The sequence below is a fragment of the Oncorhynchus tshawytscha genome, linkage group LG11 (genome assembly GCF_018296145.1).
Source record: "Oncorhynchus tshawytscha isolate Ot180627B linkage group LG11, Otsh_v2.0, whole genome shotgun sequence".
Classification (NCBI taxonomy): Eukaryota; Metazoa; Chordata; class Actinopteri; order Salmoniformes; family Salmonidae; genus Oncorhynchus; species Oncorhynchus tshawytscha.
The window spans coordinates 55,008,121-55,022,847 of record NC_056439.1 but is presented as its reverse complement, the minus strand read 5'-3'; the positions used below and the strand labels follow the sequence as shown (position 1 = coordinate 55,022,847).

The following is a 14,727-nucleotide window of genomic DNA, read 5'->3' as shown; positions in this document are numbered from 1 at the left end:
ATTACCTGCCCTCCATGACACCTACAGCACCCCATGTCACAGGAAGGCCAAAAAGATCATCAAGGACAACAACCACCCGAGCCACTGCCTGATCACCCCGCTATCACCCAGAAGGCGAGGTCAGTACAGGTGCATCAAAGCTGGGACCGAGAGACTGAAAAACAGCTTCTATCTCAAGGCCATCAGACTGTTAAACAGCCACCACTAACACAGAGAGGCTGCTGCCTACATACAGACTTGAAATCATTGGCAACTTTAAAATCAGACCCATCTTTCACTCCATAAACCAAGGTTTCCATCTTTTGGTGACATAACATGTACAATGTGCATAGAACCGTTTGTGCTTTTTTTTATAACAGTGTTTGTAATAGATTTATTTGGTATGGAAAATAAATGATTTTAATGTCAGGTGGTGCTTAAACAGCCTACTTTTACTTGTTGCAAATTCTGTAATGGAAATCCACGTGTTTTCGATTGAAAGATAGCCAAATTAAATCCGAGGAAAAATGTTTTTAGAAAGCTGTCATAACCTAAATAATGGTAATGAAAGTCAGATTTTTCTCTATATCTTCTTGGAAATAGAAAGACATAAATATGAATTATTGTGAACATTTTTATTGATGTTATAAAAGCGTTATGAAAGTGGAAAATCTCTTACAAAATCATCCATGAAAGGGGCAGTGTCTTCAGGAAAATCCGTCCCCTTTTAAAGTCGTGCAACAAATCGACGAATCAGCTCCAGCTCTCCCTCCTCTCTCTCTCTGAGGGCTGTACAGCTGGCAATGTACAGACAGACGGCATGAAAGTCAATTGGCTAGGAGGTCCAAGCCCCGCACACTGAACGCTTCTAATAAGGTGCATAAATCAAGACGAAACCATTTCAATTTTTATTTTATCAACGTTTGAAAACTGAGAAAATACCATTTAGTATAGAAGTCTATCCCTGAAACCATCTAATACCGTTATAAAACTTCCGAGGCTGGACACGTTGTAACCGGTAAGTTCAAGCTTTTTCCGTTAGGGTAAAACAAATGTCATCGGGGCAGCGATGTGGTACTTGCTAAGATACATCTCCTCATTCTTCCTTTCCAAATTATACATTTTATAAATGTAGACGAACTACTTGGTAACATTTGAAACGTTCAGGTTGTGGTTTGAGAAAGATGAGCATCTACTTGAACCTACATGAGCTAGACAGACGGCTGGAAAGTTAGACAGCTGGATAGTAATTTATAGGTCCCGTGGCGTGTCTGGGATATTATCAGCACAGGTAATGATAGCTGTCTTTTCATATCTGTCCCAAAAGCAAGTCTGTCCCGTCTAACACAGAACCATCACGTTGGTGGTGTAATGCTAATGACTACAATATTGATGTGTAGTCTGAATCTTAGTGCCTGAGGAAATTCTCACGTATTAATCTGCCATTTGCCTGTAAAGTGTTCTGATAACTTATATAATAGTAGTAATCGTGTAGCGTTAATAGCCTTATTTCATCAATTGTCCTTTGGAGAGAGAGAGAGAGAGAGAGAGAGAGAGAGAGAGAGAGAGAGAGAGAGAGAGAGAGAGAGAGAGAGAGAGAGAGAGAGAGAGAGAGAGAGAGAGAGAGAGAGAGAGAGAGAGAGAGAGAGAGAGAGAGAGAGAGAGAGAGAGAGAGAGAGAGCAACCTGGTCTCAGAGCATCTCGTATTATTCTGCACGTAAAAATCCGAGGGAGAGAGGGCTTCAAGTAGTTTCCACTAGATAACACAGCCACAAAGTCTGCATTCGCAACAATTGTTTTTTGGTCTTACTTTAGGGTTCGGTGTAAGGTTATGGTTAGGTGAAAATAAGAGTTTAACAAAGATAAATTGAATAAATGGGCTGGGTTTAGCCTAATTATGACTTTGTGTCTGTTAACTAGTGACGATCACTTAAAATGTTGAAATTACTGATTTTCTTTCAAGCGCTATTGCCTGTCACTCAAAGGGCATTTTTTTACAAACCTATCTTAGCGCTGGCTGTAGGGTTATAGGTCCGGGGGTGTGTCTGAAATATTTTTGCTATTTTCACTGCTGGAATAATGAGCGCAATAGCTGATGGTTGTGCGAAAAGAGGATACCTAGTCAGTTGTCCAACTGAATGTATTCAACTGAAATGTGTCTTCTGCATTTAACCCAACCCCTCTGAATCAGAGAGGTGTGTCTTCCATGTTTAACCCAACCCCTCTGAATCAGAGAGGTGTGTCTTCCATGTTTAACCCAACCCCTCTGAATCAGAGAGGTGTGTCTTCCATGTTTAACCCAACCCCTCTGAATCAGAGAGGTGTGTCTTCCACATTTAACCCAACCCCTCTGAATCAGAGAGGTGTGTCTTCCGCGTTTAACCCAACCCCTCTGAATCAGAGAGGTGTGTCTTCCATGTTTAACCCAACCCCTCTGAATCAGAGAGGTGTGTCTTCCATGTTTAACCCAACCCCTCTGAATCAGAGAGGTGTGTCTTCCACGTTTAACCCAACCCCTCTGAATCAGAGAGGTGAGGGGGGCTGCCTTTAATCAACATCCACGTCTTCAGCGCCCGGGGAACAGTGGGTTAACTGCCTTGCTCAGCCGAGGACTACCGTTGAAATGGCCTTATTGGACGGAATCATTTCAATATGTTTGGAGGAGCTCGTCTTTGGTAACCAGACAAAGGCTCTCTTTGGAAATGGGGATGTAGCCTGTACACTGTAGGTAGGGATACTATCTGAATGGAGTAGTCTGTACACTGCAGGTAGGGATACTATCTGAATGGAGTAGCCTATACACTGCAGGTAGGGTATACTAGCTGAATGGAGTAGTCTATACACTGCAGGTAGGGGATACTAGCTGAATGGAGTAGTCTGTACACTGTAGGTAAGGATACTAGCTGAATGGAGTAGTCTATACACTGCAGATAGGGTATACTAGCTGAATGGAGTAGTCTATACACTGCAGGTAGGGGATACTAGCTGAATGGAGTAGCCTATACACTGTAGGTAGGGGATACTAGCTGAATGGAGTAGTCTATACACTGTAGGTAGGTTATACTAGCTGAATGGAGTAGTCTATAAATCCAATTTCAAATCCAATTTATTTATATAGCCCTTCGTACATCAGCTGATATCTCAAAGTGCTGTACAGAAACCCAGCCTAAAACCCCAAACAGCAAGCAATGCAGGTGTAGAAGCACGGTGGCTAGGAAAAACTCCCTAGAAAGGCCAAAACCTAGGAAGAAACCTAGAGAGGAACCAGGCTATGTGGGGTGGCCAGTCCTCTTCTGGCTGTGCCGGGTGGAGATTATAACAGAACATGGCCAAGATGTTCAAATGTTCATAAATGACCAGCATGGTCGAATAATAATAAGGCAGAACAGTTGAAACTGGAGCAGCAGCACAGTCAGGTGGAAGTTGAAACTAGAGCAGCAGCATGGCCAGGTGGACTGGGGACAGCAAGGAGTCATCATGTTAGGTAGTCCTGGGGCATGGTCCTAGGGCTCAGGTCAGTTGAAACTGGAACAGCAGCATGGCCAGGTGGACTGGGGACAGCAAGGAGTCATCATGTCAGGTAGTCCTGGAGCTCAGGTCCTAGGGCTCAGGTCCTCCGAGAGAGAGAAAGAAAGAGAGAAGGAGAGAATTAGAGAACGCACACTTAGATTCACACAGGACACCGAATAGGACAGGAGAAGTACTCCAGATATAACAAACTGACCCCAGCCCCCCGACACATAAACTACTGCAGCATAAATACTGGAGGCTGAGACAGGAGGGTCTGAATGTAGTAGCCTATACACTGTAGGTAGGGATACTAGCTGAATGTAGTAGCCTATACACTGTAGGTAGGGTATACTAGCTGAATGGAGTAGCCTATACACTGTAGGTAGGGTATACTAGCTGAATGGAGTAGCCTATACACTGTAGGTAGGGTATACTAGCTGAATGTAGTAGCCTATACACTGTAGGTAGGGTATACTAGCTGAATGTAGTAGCCTATACACTGTAGGTAGGGTATACTAGCTGAATGGAGTAGCCTATACACTGTAGGTAGGGTATACTATCTGAATGTAGTAGCCTATACACTGTAGGTAGGGTATACTAGCTGAATGGAGTAGCCTATACACTGTAGGTAGGGTATACTAGCTGAATGGAGTAGCCTATACACTGTAGGTAGGGTATACTAGCTGAATGGAGTAGCCTATACACTGTAGGTAGGGTATACTAGCTGAATGGAGTAGCCTATACACTGTAGGTAGGGTATACTAGCTGAATGGAGTAGCCTATACACTGCAGGTAGGGTATACTAGCTGAATGGAGTAGCCTATACACTGTAGGTAGGGTATACTAGCTGAATGTAGTAGCCTATACACTGTAGGTAGGGTATACTAGCTGAATGGAGTAGCCTATACACTGTAGGTAGGGTATACTAGCTGAATGGAGTAGCCTATACACTGTAGGTAGGGTATACTAGCTGAATGGAGTAGCCTATACACTGCAGGTAGGGGATACTAGCTGAATGTAGTAGCCTATACACTGTAGGTAGGGTATACTAGCTGAATGGAGTAGCCTATACACTGCAGGTAGGGGATACTAGCTGAATGTAGTAGCCTATACACTGTAGGTAGGGTATACTAGCTGAATGGAGTAGCCTATACACTGTAGGTAGGGTATACTAGCTGAATGGAGTAGCCTATACACTGTAGGTAGGGTATACTAGCTGAATGGAGTAGTCTGTACACTGTAGGTAGGGTATACTAGCTGAATGGAGTAGCCTATACACTGTAGGTAGGGTATACTAGCTGAATGGAGTAGCCTATACACTGTAGGTAGGGTATACTAGCTGAATGGAGTAGCCTATACACTGTAGGTAGGGTATACTAGCTGAATGGAGTAGCCTATACACTGTAGGTAGGGTATACTAGCTGAATGTAGTAGTCTATACACTGCAGGTAGGGTATACTAGCTGAATGTAGTAGCCTATACACTGTAGGTAGGGTATACTAGCTGAATGGAGTAGCCTATACACTGCAGGTAGGGGATACTAGCTGAATGTAGTAGCCTATACACTGTAGGTAGGGTATACTAGCTGAATGGAGTAGCCTATACACTGCAGGTAGGGGATACTAGCTGAATGGAGTAGCCTATACACTGCAGGTAGGGTATACTAGCTGAATGGAGTAGTCTATACACTGCAGGTAGGGGATACTAGCTGAATGGAGTAGTCTGTACACTTTAGGTAAGGATACTAGCTGAATGGAGTAGTCTATACACTGCAGATAGGGTATACTAGCTGAATGGAGTAGTCTATACACTGCAGGTAGGGGATACTAGCTGAATGGAGTAGCCTATACACTGTAGGTAGGGGATACTAGCTGAATGGAGTAGTCTATACACTGTAGGTAGGTTATACTAGCTGAATGGAGTAGTCTATAAATCCAATTTCAAATCCAATTTATTTATATAGCCCTTCGTACATCAGCTGATATCTCAAAGTGCTGTACAGAAACCCAGCCTAAAACCCCAAACAGCAAGCAATGCAGGTGTAGAAGCACGGTGGCTAGGAAAAACTCCCTAGAAAGGCCAAAACCTAGGAAGAAACCTAGAGAGGAACCAGGCTATGTGGGGTGGCCAGTCCTCTTCTGGCTGTGCCGGGTGGAGATTATAACAGAACATGGCCAAGATGTTCAAATGTTCATAAATGACCAGCATGGTCGAATAATAATAAGGCAGAACAGTTGAAACTGGAGCAGCAGCACAGTCAGGTGGAAGTTGAAACTAGAGCAGCAGCATGGCCAGGTGGACTGGGGACAGCAAGGAGTCATCATGTTAGGTAGTCCTGGGGCATGGTCCTAGGGCTCAGGTCAGTTGAAACTGGAACAGCAGCATGGCCAGGTGGACTGGGGACAGCAAGGAGTCATCATGTCAGGTAGTCCTGGAGCTCAGGTCCTAGGGCTCAGGTCCTCCGAGAGAGAGAAAGAAAGAGAGAAGGAGAGAATTAGAGAACGCACACTTAGATTCACACAGGACACCGAATAGGACAGGAGAAGTACTCCAGATATAACAAACTGACCCCAGCCCCCGACACACATAAACTACTGCAGCATAAATACTGGAGGCTGAGACAGGAGGGTCTGAATGTAGTAGCCTATACACTGTAGGTAGGGATACTAGCTGAATGTAGTAGCCTATACACTGTAGGTAGGGTATACTAGCTGAATGGAGTAGCCTATACACTGCAGGTAGGGTATACTAGCTGAATGGAGTAGCCTATACACTGTAGGTAGGGTATACTAGCTGAATGGAGTAGCCTATACACTGTAGGTAGGGTATACTATCTGAATGGAGTAGCCTATACACTGTAGGTAGGGGATACTATCTGAATGGAGTAGCCTATACACTGTAGGTAGGGTATACTATCTGAATGTAGTAGCCTATACACTGTAGGTAGGGTATACTAGCTGAATGGAGTAGCCTATACACTGTAGGTAGGGTATACTAGCTGAATGGAGTAGCCTATACACTGTAGGTAGGGTATACTAGCTGAATGGAGTAGCCTATACACTGTAGGTAGGGTATACTAGCTGAATGTAGTAGCCTATACACTGTAGGTAGGGTATACTAGCTGAATGGAGTAGCCTATACACTGCAGGTAGGGTATACTAGCTGAATGGAGTAGCCTATACACTGTAGGTAGGGTATACTAGCTGAATGTAGTAGCCTATACACTGTAGGTAGGGTATACTAGCTGAATGGAGTAGCCTATACACTGTAGGTAGGGTATACTAGCTGAATGGAGTAGCCTATACACTGTAGGTAGGGTATACTAGCTGAATGGAGTAGCCTATACACTGCAGGTAGGGGATACTAGCTGAATGTAGTAGCCTATACACTGTAGGTAGGGTATACTAGCTGAATGGAGTAGCCTATACACTGCAGGTAGGGGATACTAGCTGAATGTAGTAGCCTATACACTGTAGGTAGGGTATACTAGCTGAATGGAGTAGCCTATACACTGTAGGTAGGGTATACTAGCTGAATGGAGTAGCCTATACACTGTAGGTAGGGTATACTAGCTGAATGGAGTAGTCTGTACACTGTAGGTAGGGTATACTAGCTGAATGGAGTAGCCTATACACTGTAGGTAGGGTATACTAGCTGAATGGAGTAGCCTATACACTGTAGGTAGGGTATACTAGCTGAATGGAGTAGCCTATACACTGTAGGTAGGGTATACTAGCTGAATGGAGTAGCCTATACACTGTAGGTAGGGTATACTAGCTGAATGTAGTAGTCTATACACTGCAGGTAGGGTATACTAGCTGAATGTAGTAGCCTATACACTGTAGGTAGGGTATACTAGCTGAATGGAGTAGCCTATACACTGTAGGTAGGGTATACTAGCTGAATGTAGTAGTCTATACACTGCAGGTAGGGTATACTAGCTGAATGGAGTAGCCTATACACTGTAGGTAGGGTATACTAGCTGAATGTAGTAGTCTATACACTGTAGGTAGGGTATACTAGCTGAATGTAGTAGCCTATACACTGTAGGTAGGGTATACTAGCTGAATGGAGTAGCCTATACACTGTAGGTAGGGTATACTAGCTGAATGTAGTAGCCTATACACTGTAGGTAGGGTATACTAGCTGAATGGAGTAGCCTATACACTGTAGGTAGGGTATACTAGCTGAGGCTGTTCATTGTAAAATTAAAATAAAGTTCTTTAATGGTTTATGGTTTATGTTCCCTGATGGACATATAGTCTACATGGTTTATATATAGTCTACATGGTTTATATATAGTCTACATGGTTTATATATAGTCTACATGGTTTATATATAGTCTACATGGTTTATGTTCCCTGATTGACATATAGTCTACATGGTTTATGTTCCCTGATGGACATATAGTCTACATGGTTTATATATAGTCTACATGGTTTATATATAGTCTACATGGTTTATATATAGTCTACATGGTTTATATATAGTCTACATGGTTTATATATAGTCTACATGGTTTATATATAGTCTACATGGTTTATATATAGTCTACATGGTTTATATATAGTCTACATGGTTTATATATAGTCTACATGGTTTATATATAGTCTACATGGTTTATATATAGTCTACATGGTTTATATATAGTCTACATGGTTTATATATAGTCTACATGGTTTATGTTCCCTGATGGACATATAGTCTACATGGTTTATATATAGTCTACATGGTTTATATATAGTCTACATGGTTTATATATAGTCTACATGGTTTATATATAGTCTACATGGTTTATGTTCCCTGATGGACATATAGTCTACATGGTTTATATATAGTCTACATGGTTTATATATAGTCTACCTGGTTTATGTTCCCTGATGGACATATAGTCTACATGGTTTATATATAGTCTACATGGTTTATGTTCCCTGATGGACATATAGTCTACATGGTTTATATATAGTCTACATGGTTTATATATAGTCTACATGGTTTATATATAGTCTACATGGTTTATGTTCCCTGATGGACATATAGTCTACATGGTTTATGTTCCCTGATGGACATATAGTCTACATGGTTTATGTTCCCTGATGGACATATAGTCTACATGGTTTATGTTCCCTGATGGACATATAGTCTACATGGTTTATATATAGTCTACATGGTTTATGTTCCCTGATGGACATATAGTCTACATGGTTTATATATAGTCTACATGGTTTATGTTCCCTGATGGACATATAGTCTACATGGTTTATATATAGTCTACATGGTTTATATATAGTCTACATGGTTTATATATAGTCTACATGGTTTATATATAGTCTACATGGTTTATATATAGTCTACATGGTTTATATATAGTCTACATGGTTTATATATAGTCTACATGGTTTATATATAGTCTACATGGTTTATGTTCCCTGATGGACATATAGTCTACATGGTTTATATATAGTCTACATGGTTTATGTTCCCTGATGGACATATAGTCTACATGGTTTATGTTCCCTGATGGACATATAGTCTACATGGTTTATATATAGTCTACATGGTTTATATATAGTCTACATGGTTTATGTTCCCTGATGGACATATAGTCTACATGGTTTATATATAGTCTACATGGTTTATATATAGTCTACATGGTTTATATATAGTCTACATGGTTTATATATAGTCTACATGGTTTATATATAGTCTACATGGTTTATATATAGTCTACATGGTTTATGTTCCCTGATGGACATATAGTCTACATGGTTTATATATAGTCTACAGTAATGTAATAGCCTACATAGAGGTTATGCTGGTTATAATAATGTAATAGCCTACATAGAGGTTATGCTGGTTATAATAATGTAATAGCCTACATAGAGGTTATGGTGGTTATAATAATGTAATAGCCTACATAGAGGTTATGCTGGTTATAATAATGTAATAGTCTACGTAGACGGGTTATGCTGGTTATAATAATGTAATAGCCTACATAGAGGTTATGCTGGTTATAATAATGTAATAGCCTACATAGAGGTTATGGTGGTTATAATAATGTAATAGCCTACATAGAGGTTATGGTGGTTATAATAATGTAATAGCCTACATAGAGGTTATGGTGGTTACAATAATGTAATAGCCTACATAGATAAATGGGATGCTCCCAAACTGGATCTTTATTAACAGCTTTGGTGATTAAGATTTATTTTAGTGGTCTCACGATCCAATCACGATCCACTCACGATCCACTCACGATCCAATCACGATCCAATCACGATCCAATCCCTTGATGGTAGTCTTGACTGCTTGGCGAATGCATTGGGCAGGACAAAAACACACAGCGTTCATTGAGAGGAGGGAAGGCTATGCTTGGTTTTAATAAAATTGAACTAAATTGGTAAAAAAAAAGAATACGTTTTTATTTGACAAAATATTAGGTTTTTGGGCAAAAATGCACATTTCTCTTTCCGTGTGCATATGGGCACTGTGTGTTACGGTTGGATAGGCTGTTCTTCCACTGTCAAATCCACGCCATAGCCAATCACGTTATCGCTAAGACCAGGTTTTGGTGGTCTTAAACATCCCCATCAGCGCTGCCTGTATTTGGTACTTTGGAGCACGTTTTGAAGGACAAGTCTCAGATATTGCCACTCCTCCCACCTCAGTGCAAGCCAGCTCATATAAAACAGGTACATTACCAATCCTGGCGCTAGAAAACAGATGAGCGCCGTCTTTAACAGGTCTCCGTCTCTCCGTCTCTCAATCTCTCCGTCTTTCCGTCTCTCCGTCTCATAATCTCTCCATCTCTCTCTCTCTCTCTCTCTCCCATTCACTCTCTGTCCGTCTCTCCGTCTCTCCATCTCTCTGACTCTCTCTCCCATTTACTCTCTGTCCCTCTCTCTGTCTCTCTATCTCTCTCTCCCATTCATTCTCTGTCCCTCTCTCCGTCTCTCCATCTCTCTGCCTCTCTCTCCCATTCACTCTCTGTCCCTCTCTCTGTCTCTCCATCTCTCTGCCTCTCTCTCTCATTCATTCTCTGTCCCTCTCTCCGTCTCTCAATCTCTCTGTCTCTCTCTCCCATTTACTCTCTGTCCCTCTCTCCGTCTCTCAATCTCTCTGTCTCTCTCTCCCATTTACTCTCTGTCCCTCTCTCCGTCTCTCTGCCTCTCTCTCTCCCATTTACTCTCTGTCCCTCTCTCCGTCTCTCCATCTCTCTGCCTCTCTCTCCCATTCACTCTCTGTCCCTCTCTCTGTCTCTCCATCTCTCTGCCTCTCTCTCCCATTCATTCTCTGTCCCTCTCTCTGTCTCTCCATCTCTCTGTCTCTCTCTCCCATTTACTCTCTGTCCCTCTCTCTGTCTCTCCATCTCTCTGCCTCTCTCTCCCATTCACTCTCTGTCCCTCTCTCCGTCTCTCCATCTCTCTCTCCCATTCATTCTCTGTCCCTCTCTCCGTCTCTCCATCTCTCTGCCTCTTTCTCCCATTCACTCTCTGTCCCTCTCTCTGTCTCTCCATCTCTCTGCCTCTCTCTCCCATTCATTCTCTGTCCCTCTCTCCATCTCTCTGTCTCTCTCTCCCATTCATTCTCTGTCCCTCTCTCCGTCTCTCCATCTCTCTGTCTCTCTCTCCCATTTACTCTCTGTCCCTCTCTCCGTCTCTCCATCTCTCTGCCTCTCTCTCCCATTCACTCTCTGTCCCTCTCTCCGTCTCTCCATCTCTCTCTCCCATTCATTCTCTGTCCCTCTCTCCGTCTCTCCATCTCTCTGCCTCTCTCTCCCATTCACTCTCTGTCCCTCTCTCTGTCTCTCCATCTCTCTGCCTCTCTCTCCCATTCATTCTCTGTCCCTCTCTCCCATTCATTCTCTGTCCCTCTCTCCGTCTCTCCATCTCTCTGTCTCTCTCTCCCATTTACTCTCTGTCCCTCTCTCCGTCTCTCCATCTCTCTGCCTCTCTCTCCCATTCACTCTCTGTCCCTCTCTCCGTCTCTCCATCTCTCTCTCCCATTCATTCTCTGTCCCTCTCTCCGTCTCTCCATCTCTCTGCCTCTCTCTCCCATTCACTCTCTGTCCCTCTCTCCGTCTCTCCATCTCTCTCTCCCATTCATTCTCTGTCCCTCTCTCCATCTCTCTGCCTCTCTCTCCCATTCACTCTCTGTAACTCTCTCCTTCTCTCAATCTCTCTCTCCCATTCACTCTCTGTAACTCTCTCCTTCTCTCAATCTCTCACTCAATTCAATTTCAATTCAAAGGGCTTTATAGGCATATGAAACAATATGTTTACATTGCCAATGCAAAGTGAAATGTTTCATTATTTATACTTTTATTTTTTATTTATACATTTCTTTTCTGAACTGCGTTGTTGGTTAAGGGCTTGTAAAGTAAGCATTACAACTTTATTATTCGGCTCGTGACAAATTACATTGGATTTGAAATGAAAAGTAAACATTACACTCACAAAAGTATTAAAATAGACATGTCCAGTGTTATATTATTGACTATGTACGGTGTTGTAACAATGTGCAAATAGTTCATGTACAAAAGGTAATAATAAACAGATAAATATAGGTTGTATTTGCAATGGTGTTTGTGTTCCACTGGTTGCCCTTTTCAAATCAAATCAAACTTTATTTGTCAAATGTGCCGAATACAACAGTGATATGCCAATGTACTGGGCCGTACGCGCTACCCTCTGTAGTGCCTTGCGGTCAGAGGCCGAGCAGTTGCCATACCAGGCAGTGATACAACCAGTCAGGATGCTCTCGATGGTGCAGCTGTAGAACCCTATGAGGATCTGAGGACCCATGCCAAGTCTTTTCAGTATCCTGATGGGGAATAGGCTTTGTCGTGCTCTCTTCACGACTGTCTTAGTTTCTGTCTTAGTTTCACATGGCAACGGGCCACAAATCTTGCTGCTGTGACTGCACACTGTGGCATTTCACCTAATAGATATGGCAGTTTGTCAAAATTGCATTGGTTTTCTAATTTGTGGGTCTGTGTAATCTGAGGGAAATATGTGCCCTTATATGTTCTAGCTGTGTCTGAATCCTGGCTTAGGAAAGAAAGACCACCAAAAATTCAGAAATTTTAATTCCAAACTACAACATTTTCAGACAAGATAGAACTGCCAAAGGGGGCGGTGTTGCAATCTACTGCAAAGATAGCCTGCAGAGTTCTGTCCTACTATCCAGGTCTGTACCCAAACAATTTGAACTTCTACTTTTAAAAATCCACCTCTCTAAAAACAAGTCTCTCACCGTTGCCGCCTGCTATAGACCACCCTCTGCCCCCAGCTGTGCTCTGGACACCATATGTGAACTGATTGCCCCCATCTATCTTCAGAGTTCGTGCTGCTAGGCGACCTAAACTGGAACATGCTTAACACCCCAGCCATCCTACAATCTAAACTTGATGCCCTCAATCTCACACAAATTATCAATGAACCTACCAGGTACCTCCCCAAAGCCTTAAACACGGGCACCCTCATAGATATCATCCTAACCAACTTCCCCTCTAAATACACCTCTGCTGTCTTCAACCAAGATCTCAGCGATCACTGCCTCATTGCCTGCATCTGTAATGGGTCAGCGGTCAAACAACCTCCACTCATCACTGTAAAACGCTCCCTGAAACACTTCTGCGAGCAGGCCTTTCTAATCGACCTGGCCGGGGTATCCTGGAAGGATATTGATCTCATCCCGTCAGTAGAGGATGCCTGGATATTTTTTAAAAATGCCTTCCTAACCATCTTAAATAAACATGCCCCATTCAAGAAATTTAGAACCAGGAACAGATATAGCCCCTGGTTCTCCCCAGACCTGACTGCCCTTAACCAACACAAAAACATCCTATGGTGTTCTGCATTAGCATCGAACAGCCCCGTGATATGCAGCTGTTCAGGGAAGCTAGAAACCATTATACACAGGCAGTTAGAAAAGCCAAGGCTAGCTTTTTCAAGCAGAAATTTGCTTCCTGCAACACTAACTCAAAAAGTTCTGGGACACTGTAAAGTCCATGGAGAATAAGAACACCTCCTCCCAGCTGCCCACTGCACTGAAGATAGGAAACACTGTCACCACTGATAAATCCACCATAATTGAGAATTTCAATAAGCATTTTTCTACGGCTGGCCATGCTTTCCACCTGGCTACTCCTACCCCGGTCAACAGCACTGCACCCCCAACAGCAACTCGCCCAAGCCTTCCCCATTTCTCCTTCTCCCAAATCCATTCAGCTGATGTTCTGAAAGAGCTGCAAAATCTGGACCCCTACAAATCAGCCGGGCTAGACAATCTGGACCCTTTCTTTCTAAAATTATCTGCCGAAATTGTTGCCACTCCTATTACTAGCCTGTTCAACCTCTCTTTCGTGTCGTCTGAGATTCCCAAAGATTGGAAAGCAGCTGCGGTCATCCCCCTGTTCAAAGGGGGACACTCTTGACCCAAACTGCTACAGACCTATATCTATCCTACCGTGCCTTTCTAAGGTCTTCGAAAGCCAAGTCAACAAACAGATTACCGACCATTTCGAATCTCACCATACCTTCTCTGCTATGCAATCTGGTTTCAGAGCTGGTCATGGGTGCACCTCAGCCACGCTCAAGGTCCTAAACGATATCTTAACCGCCATCGATAAGAAACATTACTGTGCAGCCGTATTCATTGATCTGGCCAAGGCTTTCGACTCTGTCAATCACCACATCCTCATCGGCAGACTCGACAGCCTTGGTTTCTCAAATGATTGCCTCGCCTGGTTCACCAACTACTTCTCTGATAGAGTTCAGTGTGTCAAATCGGAGGGTCTGCTGTCCGGACCTCTGGCAGTCTCTATGGGGGTGCCACAGGGTTCAATTCTTGGACCGACTCTCTTCTTCTCTTGTATACATCAATGAGGTCGCTCTTGCTGCTGGTGAGTCTCTGATCCACCTCTACGCAGACGACACCATTCTGTATACTTCTGGCCCTTCTTTGGACACTGTGTTAACAACCCTCCAGGCAAGCTTCAATGCCATACAACTCTCCTTCCGTGGCCTCCAATTGCTCTTAAATACAAGTAAAACTAAATGCATGCTCTTCAACCGATCGCTACCTGCACCTAACCGCCTGTCCAACATCACTACTCTGGACGGCTCTGACTTAGAATACGTGGACAACTACAAATACTTAGGTGTCTGGTTAGACTGTAAACTCTCCTTCCAGACCCATATCAAACATCTCCAATCCAAAGTTAAATCTAGAATT

The 14,727-nt window shown here is 43.0% G+C and overlaps 1 protein-coding gene across 8 annotated transcripts in view; it reads left to right on the top strand.

Annotated features, from left to right (window-relative positions):
• The first annotated feature begins 781 nt into the window (after positions 1-781).
• The window catches only part of LOC112236226 (lysyl oxidase homolog 3B-like), an 85,542-nt gene continuing 71,596 nt past the window's right edge, over positions 782-14,727 (top strand). For 4 of the 8 annotated variants that reach the window (XM_042330391.1, XM_042330389.1, XM_042330388.1 and 1 more), the window contains exon 1: positions 785-997. The gene's annotated coding sequence lies outside the window, so the exon portion shown is untranslated. Of the gene's footprint in view, positions 998-14,727 lie in introns of all 8 variants that reach the window. The other 4 variants (XM_042330393.1, XM_042330392.1, XM_042330387.1 and 1 more) reach the window with 3 other exon arrangements.